Genomic DNA, 13,014 nt, shown 5'->3' on the forward strand with positions numbered 1-13,014 from the left:
GTAAGCTATTCTCATAGGAAGCGACAATTGAATATATATATATATATATTCTTACTAAAATATCCTATGTTTATCTCCTACCCACTATCTTGCAAACCATCTTCATATTTTTCTGACCATTAACTTTTAGTACGATCTGCCAGCTATTTACGTTCTATCACTTTAATTCGCTCTGAACTGTATATTTTTTATTGCCATCTTAAAAAAGGATGTTTGCCACCTTTTATTTTATTTATACAATGGTTTAGAGCTCTTCAAGCACTTAAGTAATTTTATCACTGTAATATACAGCGTTTAATATGGCGATATGATGTGTATATTATAATACTAGTTATAACTTTGGTCGTATTTTATTGTTATCTATAGGATTGCCATGTGTTTCAGAAATAAATATATATACTAAAGTGCCTTCAAAGTGGGTTTTACATTGCTTCATTGACGCTGAAATGTTTCGTGTTGCGAAATGCAGAGAATACCAGTGGTAATAAAAAGGGGGAAAAGTGCTGGTTGGGAAAGATGAGAATACATCTTCCGATTGGTAAGTGCAAAGTTGAGTACGATAATAATCATAGATTATCTTGTATTTTTCTTCCTTCTCTTGTTATGTTTCATCAAATAGCATGCCTTGAACTTTTATATTATTTATATTATTAAACTATTACATATATTATTTGTTATGATCGTATATTTATGAATTATCAAAATTCTTTATATTTTTTATTGTGCAATATTAAATTCTTACTTACATTTATTAACAATAGTAATAGGAACCATAGAGGTCATTCACACCATATTTAAAAATATATAAATTAAATAACAAAATAAGGAATGTAAGAAAAAAATAATAATAATACTAGTAAAAAAATAAATAAATATAAAGTAAATAACATCTTTCTAGTATCAGTTTTTATTACTAATCACTTTCTTAGCAGTCATTTTCGAAAATTTGATTGCGGATAAATTTCCAGAAATTTTAGATAATTAGTGAAGTTGTCCTAATTTGTGGTTTGGTTTTGTGATTTTTTTTTTAAATTATGATTTTCAATACCCTTCTGATACTGTAGTTATTTCAAATAAAAAAAATATTCATATATTATTTGAAATTCTTTTTGTCCAAATGTATGTTTAAGAAAAATTACTGTATTGATATCTTTTTTATTACTTTACTTTTAGTTAAGAATGAATATTAAGTTTGAAAAAATAACTAAGGGTTTATTTCATTGAAATATAAACCATTTATTTATTTATAACTCTTTTATGTTTTCTAGTAGTTTTTCAATTTTTTATTATTGATTTTTTTTCTACAGCCTTTAATTTCATTAGTTATTAATTTTCTGGTTTCTATAATGAATTTTAGAAATAGATACATATTATTTTAAGCTACCCCTAAGCTCTTTTTAAGTTCAAATAAAATTTTCCAGATTTTATTCTTTCTAGCAAGACCGTACCCAGGATCAAAAATAGGGGGAGGGAAAGTCATGATCGTTCTGGTTGTAACATTAAAGCACGGAAAAGATTGATGAAACCAAAATTTTAAGAAAATTATATATAATTGTAACAGTACTTTGTTCGTTATTACAATTATTTACTTGAAAAAAAATACTAGTTTTTAATTAATTAATATTTTTTGCTTTCATGAGATGGGATATTTAATATTTTTTCCCTCTCTCTCTGCCCCTCGGTAGGTACGCACATGATTCCTGGAAAACGGAATGATTATGATATGATGTTCCAATGATTTTGTTGAGTTCCTTAGAATAGAAGAAAGTAACACAAATAAATTTATTGGAATTTATTTCTTTATTATATACGCATTTACTATATCTAGAGAAAGATTTAATCATTCCACATAATTATAAAGATTTAACCATGAATCTATAAAGGTTGTAAGTGATAAATTCTTCAGATTGTATTTGTGATTATGAAATTTATGTTTATAATTGTTTCGCTTCGTAAAGCATGTAATGTGGTTCCGCCAGTTAATTTTTCCATTTAATGGAGAAATTATCGCCTAAAGGAAAAGCCTATACCGGAAAATTCATTATTCTTCCGGCTTCCCTCAAGTAATGATCAAAGCTTCCAATCTATTCCACCCTCTTTGCCCATCATTTTTATAAACCCGTTTGATGATTAAGGTCGCAAGAAATCTGTCTTACCTGTAAATTATTACACTTCTATAGTTAGTACTTGAATAATTGTTAAGTGATGCACCATAGTACAATCCAAGATAAAAAAAAGTTTGTACCGACGGCTATAGTAGTTCACTAGTAGGTTTTTGTTTTTTGTATTTAACACTAACCATTTATACTTGAATACCCTATTATTAGATATATAATTTATTTAGAATTCATATATTACTTTTATGATTACCTATTAGTTTGATAATTTATTTTTTATAATTTATTATTGTAAAATCGTGGGTTCTCTTTTAACTAATTAGTTAGAGAAATATAATGATTCTCAAATATTTTACTTACTTTCAATTTGAATATCTTCAGCAATTTCAGGTCTTAAAAGAAATTGTTCCGGAATGTTTAACTCAGGAATAAAAGACCATTTTCAACGCTAACAGAAATTTTAGCATTTTAAGGAACAACGGTGCTGACCGACACATTATATTAGGTTGATTTTGGTCACCTTAAGTACACTTTTCTAGAAAATAATCTATTTTATTTTTAAAATTTTAAACCAATAGTTGAATGAAGGATAGACAAATCCATATCAATGATTAGGTATATTGCATCTTTGAGAAAATTCTTCCCTACCGTCCTTTCTAGATTGAAGGCTAAATGGGTCCTCCCAGACTATTGGGTCTCACAGATCCTAACAGGACACGGGGGTTTCGGGGAAAGCTGCAGACCTTTGGAAAGAACATTGACCCCCGGTGCCCAACGTGCGGATTTCCTGAAACAGCAGAACACGTAATAATAGATTGCTCTGCCATGGAAGGACACCGAGCCGGGCTGTCGAGAAAGACAGGAATTTTCGACCTCGCCGAGTCAGACTTTCCCTGGTTGATGGAAGAAGAGAATTATCCCTTCTTCAGAGAGTTCATTTACGGGTGGAAGGAGTAGTGGGCCCCACTCACGATGGGAAGGGCTTGACCGCCCAACATCGGCGAGCCACCAGAAGATGAGGAAGCTGACCCAGACTAAGACCAGGAGGGCTGGACCAGCCTGGTAACTGCAGGAGGCATCCCGACGGATGCAGTGGACAAGGTGCAGCTCCATCAGTAAGGCGCTAAACCTAGCGCTGGGCTGCACCACAGTAAAAAAAAAATTAATAATTAAATAATTAAATAAAAAAAAAAAAAATTGGTGATCTTTGGGAGCAGTAGCATGGGCAAACCCCAGCGCACTACCCCACTGCTCCCGCCCCCGTATGTAGAAATGGCAAGGAAGAGGGATAAAAAAAAAAAAAAAAAAGGTAGATTGCATCATGAAATTTTATGCAAGAGTAATGAAAATTAGTTTGTTTTTTTTAAGTCTTTACTATGTATTTTTATTTTTGTTGCCCCAGTTAAAGGTATGGTAATAGCTCTATGGTTGCTATCTCTGCACCCCGTTTTACGACTTATTTTAGTTAAAAATTATATTTTGCATTTTTTTTCTTGTAATTAATTTTCCGACCCATTTCCTCTATTTTTTACTGTAGAACGGTAGTGAATGTCGATCCGTGACGCCCTGTTGGCGTAGAGGACAATATAGCTCTCTCTGCTAGCTATTATCGCGTCATCCTTGCCCCACTAGTCACATTGGTCTGGCCCTGTTCCCTCCTGATACCGGCTTTACATCTACCATGTTGGCTATTCCAGTTCGGAAATCATTCTTCATTGTTCTGGAAGAGGGTTCCTATTCCTGGAATAGTCGGTTTTCTGACTACACAAGATATGTTGCTAAACTCAACAAATAAACATTACTTTGTATTGAAATTTTCTGGAAAAACAAGCAAGTGGGCTTAATGAAAGTGTGGTATATTTTTCGGTTTTTAATTTTCTTACTTATTAACTCTGTCAGCTCAAAATGCCATTTTTAAAAACTCATTTTTTTATTTTTATGTAAAATGGTTTATTTATCTTTTCGAATTAGGTCTTATTTGAAATTTTATAATTCCCAAAGAGTATACTTCATATCCGTTTTTACTGCTGATTGAGAGTATATTTAAAGTTTATTGTATATTTAATGTAAATAATAATTGTGACTAATTTTTCCTTTTTTACCTCTTTTTTGTGTTCATCGAGGCTGTCTCCTTGGCTCCATTCTAAGTTGTGTATGTATAACCCATACCCGAGCTCACTATTGTATTGTTTACACGACCTTGCGTCCTTTATGCGGTAAATTTTCCATTTACTGTAGTCCTCTTTCTTGAGTCAAATATTACTTTTTTGATAAGTGGTCTCAAAACATAGCATGGTAGCATTTTATAGTTATTTATTGCTAAATAATTGTTACTACTACTACTGCTTACTGCGCTGTTGTCAAGAAATATTGGTATACCAATACCAATCGACTCGACCCGCTAGATCAGATCGATTATATAATTATATTTTATCGACAAATATGATGTATCCTGGTTGTTGCGGCCAACATATGGTCCACAAATCGATTATTGAAACATGTGATTTTTATTAAGTCAAAAAACAAAACAACTTCTCTCTATTGTTTTTTAAACTAAAAAATAGACAGACAACTTCTTAACGTCTCACTGCACACACATATCTTATGCTCACTACGCACTCGTAGTTGCCAGCATTCTGGCCATTTTCGCCAGCTAAATCATCTTAGCCACGGCGGGTGGACTTCTTTGACCCATCCTCCAAGAGGACAAGGCTGGCGGACGCACGTCCCTTTTGTCGATGTACTTCCACAAGAATATCCACTTAGAACAACCACAACCAGGGCCTCACCAATCACCGGTGAAATAAGACTTTTTTTTCTCCTTTGTTCAATTAATTTAATTTTATAATAGTGTTAAGCTTTCTTTTTTTTTTCTAGTTTGTATATTTTTTTGTTTCTTTTATAATGTTTACTTATTTAAAAATAAAAAAAATTCGACCATTTCTTTTCTTTTCACGGTTGGGCTATTAAAAGTTCCTTTCGAATCCCTACCCGCCGTAACACTGGATTTTTACTAATATCATATCCATCACATTTGTTATTTCTATTGGCATTTGATTTGAATGTAAACGAAAAAATGTTTTACTTATCCTTTATATCTACCAAGTATACTTCGAAAGGACTTATTGTCTCGAATATCGCTGAATAGTAACGCAATACAATTAATTATATAATTGAATTAAAGTTCACTGAAAATTAGAGGGCTGTAAGTGAAGAGAATTGACTGTAAAGGGGGCTCCAGGTTATGAGATGAAAGTTAGCATTAGCCGGACTATTAGGAAGGCGGTCTAATGAAAAAGTCATGTCCCTGGCCTGCGGGGGCCAAGTTCCCTAAGTTATGGCACTTCTCTTCCGTTTAGCTTTCCCTATTATATATATTACTTCCAAGTTTTACTTCATCTCCAATGTTATAAGTGGTTATAAATTATGTATAATAATTAAAGATGATTCCAAACTTGAGAGAAGCAGATTTTCCTCAAATCTCTCACTCTCCAAAATATACTTTTTCGAATCAGTACGTCTTAATGACTTAATTTTATGCACGCATATAAATTTCAAGGCAGCTCAGGAGTAACAATGAACGAGGCAAAAATCGAACTAGGCCAGTATTTAATACTCGAACCCGACTAGTTTTGACATATGGATCAGAACATTAACAAAAGCTAAGATTAAACAACATATATTTCAAGGGTGTTTTAAAAAGAAATTTAGGTACAGAAAAAGAAAATAATGTTCTTCAAAGAAGGAAAAACCAAGAATTAGGTGGACTTTGCCAGATAATTGATCACGTGAAGTTTGTTCATCTTGAGTGGTATGTAAGGTGGATTCTGAACCTGCAATCTTTATTATAAACGCGTAGAATCTTTCGATGATGCTAGAGAAGGGCAAAACCCTCCTAGCTATCAGATCAGAACCAGTCACTTATGCAAAGATTTAGCTCTTTCTCATGATTCTCTAGTCATAAGAAAGAACTGTCATGAGCTACAGCCAGTTAGTAGTCACCACTCTTAATTTCCTGAATATTGAGATTCACTCAACAGAAACAGTGTATTAGCACATCCTAAGATTATTACGCTCAATATCGGGCTATTACTCTCTTGTATACAGTATTTTTTTTTCAGTTCTGGTCTTTTCTGACATACGGGGGGGGGGAGGGGAGGTTATTTAAAGTTTACCACCCTATCCTGACCATGGAGGGTGGGGCAAGTTTTCATTTCGCGGGACCGACACAGAAATGAAAGTGGATTCCCAAGGCTGGACCCGAACCGGCGCCGCTGCAGTCACGAGTTAGTCCAAGTTGGAGCTTTAACAAGCACGGCTATGAATACAAAATCGCTACATATTGTTCATTAGGCATCGTCCCTAAACTGTCGTTGGACATTATCCCTATGCCATCGATATAACTTTTCGCTCTTTCATACTTATGGGGTCAGTTATAACATAGTATAGTATCTCTTAATAATTATTTATGCGCTATTAAGTTTTCGAATAAGTAATCTTATGCTATTAAAATGTAAAAATCTAGTGCCGTTCTCGCATCACACAACTTTCACTTAACCCTGCATACGCCCCCACGTTTTGTGTGGATTGATGAACTTGTGTTCCAATAGGAATATAAAGACCAGGAAAATATTTTGAACGAATATTTTTTTTTTCTGTTATTTCCAAAATTTGTATATTGGAATTTCTCTAGGTGAAAATAACGAATATAAATCTTGTTCTGCCAAAAATACAACACTTTAACTAATGACAACGAAGTCATAATGTGATCGGTAAGATCGGGCGGTCTCAGTTTTACCTTTCTAGTCCAATGTTTCTTTTTTCCTGTGTTCTGCTTTAGTTATTCATAATACTCTTAATTACTTTGAATTCATCCAGTTTTTTCACTATTGTTAATAATAAGAACTGCTTATTCATTTCAAATAAATAAGCTTTGGGGAAGATTACAGGATGATTTTATTGAAATTCGTAACCTCCTTAGCAAACTCCTACCTTAAATATGTAATTTCCATTTCGTACAACTTTTCGTTTTTGAACTAGACTGTTCACACATAGCTGCAAGCTGGCACGCATGCACCAGTTTGCGAGACTAGATTATCTGGACTGAGGAATCTCAAAACATGTATTTCTGTCAAAAAACACGAATTTGGAATCATAAACGCAATAATTTTCCCCACTGCATATTACATATATTGGTAAGTAAAATAAAAAATGTAAATATAATTTTTACTGAGGATGTAATTTTTCTAGGAGGCATTAACAACGCCTCGAAAAATGAATATTAGAAACTGGCATTGGTTAATATATATATATATATATATATATATATTTTTAAGTTCTATCGATTTGGGAATACTTTCTCTCTAATGGCTTTTTCGTCCATATTTCCAACGTATAACTTCTTTAATTTCTCTTCTTATAAGTGGGAGATCTCACATCCCCTAATGCGGTCACCAGTAACACTGGTGAGACAGCATCTCTTTAATTATTTGTAAAACTGTGTCCACTAGTGGCACAGAATGGAAATGAAGACAGAATGCAGAGTGTGTTGAATTGCAAAACTGGTGAGCACTTCATTGAATTAAAGAATAATTTAAATTTAACCGTTCCTCTCACTACACTGGGCAAGAGCGTATCTTGTTACCCATTTCCATTTGGAAACCGGTGACATGAAAATTTACTATAAAAAAAAAATGTCTGAAAATAGTTATGGGAATTTTTACCAAAACCGTGCACCACAACGTCACTAGTTGTGTAACAGATTTAAGGCATGTTATCATTTATGTATATAAATATATATATATGTCTGTATATGCACCCTGTGTGCTCTTCCTTGGGTAACGGATAAGTTCTATTGCTCACAACCTTAATGCATGATTAAAAAAAAATGTGCAGTAACTCTTTCGACTTAGATAGATGATACTTGCTTGTTTATTATTTTTTTTTTTAATAATCTTATCTGTATAAGCTTCAAGCCTATACTCCATTCGTCTATACTTCATAAATGTATTCATATATTTTTAATAATCCATTTTAAGAATCTATAGGAAATAACGCTTTTAAATATAAGTTTTTTATTGTATATTGCTTCTGGATTTAAAGTTTATTTATTATATTTTGTTTATTGGCTATATTATCAATAATTGCTTCAGACGTAAGAAGTTCTAATAAATGTCCAAAGAAGGAGCTACAAATGTAGATTATCATAGAAATAAATAGTTTAATTTTATTTTTCATAGATTAATTCTTTCCATACATGGATTAATTTATAAATTTATTTAGCATTTTTAACAAAGCTTTAGTTTATCCCAAAATTTATTTGACTCTTTTGAAAGCGTTAAGAGAATATATCAACTTGAATCTAACTATTGATAAATCATTGTTATGCCGACAGGCAATATTAATTTTTAATATCTATACCCTGAACATAAAAACAGGGACTTTTATGGCCCGAAGTAAAATGGAACGAACTCTGGGGCGTGTTGCTCGGTTTCGGTTATAAAATTTTAATTAATTCATTTGTATTAAAAGAGTTGAATATTATTATTTAAAGCTTGAGGTTATTTGATGGGAACTTTATTATTATCGCACCGGCTAAACTTTGCTTAATTATCAATTTGAATAGTTGAACTTTTGTGTTTTATGAACACAAATTTTTACTGCAATTAAACTTTGATATTACCGACTGGAGTTTATTGATTAAGATGAAATTATTATTTTTGTATTATTATTTGATCATTAACATAAATTATTAAATACCTTAATAAATTAAAAAAACATATATGTATTAGCATTATTTTTATTAATTATTATAATTAGAAACGGAGGACATGATAATCTTCTCTAATATTTAATTGGCGTTATTTTTTAAAGCATCTATACAACAATCACTCCAAATTATTTCATGTGTATGCTTTTAAACCAATTGTCTTGGTTTTTGGAAATTAGTGAATATAAGTAATGCGTTTAGAAATATAAACTTTTTTTTTAATTGCGTATTTTTTTTATTATTATTAGTTTTATGACGTTAATCACAAAACGTTGATTACAAATGTAGTTACTGGATAAAAAATATTTTTGAATTTGGTTCTTTGTCTGCTTGTTGTTAAAATGGGCTCGGTCATATCTAAAACCATTTATTTAGTTTTTATGATTTTTTAAGGGATTATGCGTGTTTTTCCATTACATATTTTATAAAATTGCCTCCTCTACTATCGCTTACGCATAAGTGCCTAAACATAATTTTTTAGACACAGCTATAATTCGAAAAACAAAACTCTTTCAGTTCGGACCAATTTCTGAGAGATCTTCGTGGTTTGCGTAAAAATTATCCATTATTTCTTTTTTTTAAAGTAGTTTTCCTGATACACATGTTGTAAATAGTGCTTCTCCCATAGATTTGATTATAATAGGACAAAGGAATTATATTAAAAAATAAAAAGGACGAAATATATCCCCAAAGTTAGAAATACGGGTAATTAATTATATACCTGCCTACCCAGTAGAAATTTTGAGGAAACCTATACTCGCCTATCAGAGTTTTTTTTATTTTATTTTAAATTCCCTTAAACAATAGTTCAATATAAATAGCGGTAACTATTTATACTGACCCAACGTTTCGCCCCACTTGTAGGGCTTCATCGGGGCTAAAAAAAGATACAATGATTAAATGATGTTATGATGTATATAAACGAACAAAATAAATGAAAAATTAAAAAGATGTACAGTGAAACGTACAAATTAAATAAGAATACTAAAAGGTGGTAGACAATTAATGACAACGGTGAAAAAATAACAGGTAAAAAAAGAAGAAATATAAAATAGAGTATAAACTAAAAGATGGAAAAAGGGGATAAGAATAAAATCAAGAATAAAGGAAGATAATGAATAAGATAGGAAATGATGAATTGTAGACAGGATGTTATAGCAGTTTACTTTCGCACTGACTTCCAGTCCGTTAGGTACGTTTTCTATATTGTCCAATAGCTTCCTTTATTCTTATTCCTCTTTTTCCATCTATTAGTTTGTACTCCATTTTATATTTCTTCTTTAGTTATCTGCTATTTTTTTCCGTTTTCATTAATGGCCTAAAACCTTTTAGTATTTTTCTTAATTTTTTACGTTTGGCATCCGGGACTGCTTTACTAACTCCGTAAATTCCTACCTCCTACATACTTCCTCATTATTCGTTCCTTTCTCACTGACAGATTATTTAAAGTGAACCACAATGGTTCCTTTTCATCCCTCTTCTTTCAGTCCGCTGTTGTTCCTCAGGGTAGTATCCTCGGTCCCATCCTCTACACAATCTATACAGCTCACATCCCGACCAATTCTAACACTATCCTCACCACGTACGCCGATGACACATGTGTGCTCGCTGTTAATAATAACCCTTTAATTGCATCCCACACTCTCCAATCCCATATCACAGGCCTCGAAGAATGGTGTGATTGGTACGTCGTAAACCTACTGACTGTCCTACAGTGTACTTCAATAATGTTGCCCTTACCCCTGTTGAGCGGATCCGCTACCTTGGACTACATCTGGACAAAGGACTAACCTGGAATCCTCACACAGGACTGAAAAGACAGGAAACTGCACGTCGATTTCGGCTATTACAGCACTTACTAGACAAACGGTCCAAACTTCCAATTCATTACAAAAGACAGATTTACATAATATCTGGACATATGGCTTTGGGGCTCCACTAAACCTTCGAATTCCTCTCGTATCCAATCCTTAAAATCCAAAATCCTTCGTAAAATCCTAAATGCTGAAAGAAAATTTTTTTTTACGTTTCACTGTACATCTTTTTAATTTTTCATTTATATACATCAAATGTGATTTAAGTGTTTGTATTTTTAGCCCTGATGAAGCCCAGTAACGTGGGGCGAAACGTTGGTTCAATATAAATAGCCACCATTGAAGTTTTCTTTTACCGCTTCCGGACCACCTTCCTTTTATTACTACACACAGCCAATCAGTAATAATCCAGAAATTTTATTTTGTATTAATAAAACAAAAGTAAATAATTATTTTAATGATAAAGAATCAATAAGAATTCTACTATTTCGTTCATGAAGAAAATTATGTTTTACTTTTTTTGTCTTCATGTTCGCTATTCATTATAAGTTCTGAAAATTATTATTTTTGTTTAATATTTTTTCTGTACATGTTGCGTAATTCATTAATATAACTTACAAATTTTATATATTACACTTTAAAATGTAAAGTTTAAGATTTTTGTCACATACTTTTGGGTAGCATAAAAATATGGTTATGACTGCAGTCGGAAACAATAAAGGACATAGAGAGAAACTCCTGGAATTTCATTTGTTTAATATTCTTATTACTTTTTAAAAAAATATTCTTATTACTACATTAATGTATTTATTTTTTAAATACAATATTAGTTTGACTATTTCGGTCTATTTATTTATTTTTAAAAGTACTTATTCAAAGTTCCCCATAGTTACTATTTTTTATTATACTCTCACAAAGGAAGTAATTTCTGTGTATCAAAAGCATAAAAGGCTTTTGTGCGCTATTTCTACTATTGTAACAGTTGTATTGTGAAAACAACTCATTTAGATTTCAGATCTAGTAAGTCTTTTTCTGTTAAGATTTAAAAAACTAGAATTAAATAACATCGTAACTTACAATATTACTAATAAATGTATGTATTAGTAAAAGTGATTAAAATATATATATTTTTTTAGCTTGGCAATGGCCGACTGGAAAAAAATACTTTTGTATACAATACTATTTTTTTTCTAGGATCTTCTTGTTTTTCAGTTGACTCCGATAATCCTTTGATTTAATTGAAACTCTGACTAATTAATGGGGCCCTGGAAAATTGCCAGGTCATTCAGACCCTTACTCAATGCGCTTAACTTACTGGATTTTATTAAATTGTCTTCAATTTACGCGTTTGATTTGATTTTTTGACAACAACCAGTCTATCGTAATTAATTTTAATGCATTAAAATTTAAGACTCAGAGTATAGAAAAAATGAAAATTTATTTTTTCCGAATTCTGCTCAGTTACCGCAATTCGGGGGGGGGGGGTACCCCCCTATGAACTGACTATGAACTGATCAACTATCTCTATGATATTTTGAATAGAAATGTTCTCAGCAATAATATATTAAGCCCTTAAACCCTCTTAAATTCCCACTTAAACGTGGTTTAAAAATATGGTACTTACTAACTGGATATTGGGAACAAAATCTTGGACATTATATAAATTCATTGCATTTATTTTCAGGAAATATTTTTTTTTAATTTTAATATTTTTCTCTTCACCCCACAGTGTCAATAAATATTTAGAACGTAACTAAAAAAAATAATCTTGATAAAAATAGTTTTAAAAAAATAGATAAAATATCCGATTTCATCTTGTCGAATTAGGCCTACAAACAAAATATATTTTCTTTTATCTTCGAAAACTACCCTCTGATCTTGAATCCTTATTATCCCACAAATCAAATCCTTTTCCGGAAATTGAATCCTTGTGCTACCATTTCCAGGCCCTCAAATCCAGACAAGCCGCTCCTGAGATTCTAGGTAATCTTTATTACATAGCTGACAAGAAAATTGTTCCATATTCCATCTTATTGATTTTTTACTGTACGAATAATTGATTTTCTGTAGATATTATCGGTTTTGGTTTAGTTCTGTGAATTTAAATTTAGTTGCAAGATGGGATATTCCAATCAGAAAACGCTGAATCTCAACCAGGCAGGTTGGGTACTTGCGTGGTACATTCCCTAACTAGAACAAGAGCCGGGAAGAAAAAAAGGCAGTTATTCCACCCCAATTTTTTATTACTTCAATAAACACTATGCATAATTACTAGTCAAAATTGATGAGTCTGTCAAGAATAGGTAGGGGGATT

General features: G+C 31.8%; 1 protein-coding gene and 1 long non-coding RNA gene across 2 annotated transcripts in view; one reads left to right on the forward strand and one right to left on the reverse strand.

The window, feature by feature from the left end:
- LOC136796413 (uncharacterized) overlaps positions 1–1,526 on the forward strand; it is a 4,950-nt gene extending 3,424 nt beyond the window's left edge. Inside the window, exons 3-4 of the long non-coding RNA XR_010844128.1 lie at positions 385–538; positions 1,438–1,526. This is a non-coding gene — a long non-coding RNA (uncharacterized lncRNA). The remainder of the gene's footprint in view (positions 1–384; positions 539–1,437) is intronic.
- The window catches only part of nAChRalpha4 (nicotinic acetylcholine receptor alpha4), a gene marked incomplete at its 5' end in the record, with an annotated part of 53,366 nt that overhangs the window by 18,118 nt on the left and 22,234 nt on the right, over positions 1–13,014 (reverse strand).

This window comes from Halyomorpha halys, unplaced genomic scaffold (genome assembly GCF_000696795.3).
Source record: "Halyomorpha halys isolate HHAL.00 unplaced genomic scaffold, Hhal_1.1 Scaffold100.1, whole genome shotgun sequence".
NCBI lineage: Eukaryota > Metazoa > Arthropoda > Insecta > Hemiptera > Pentatomidae > Halyomorpha > Halyomorpha halys.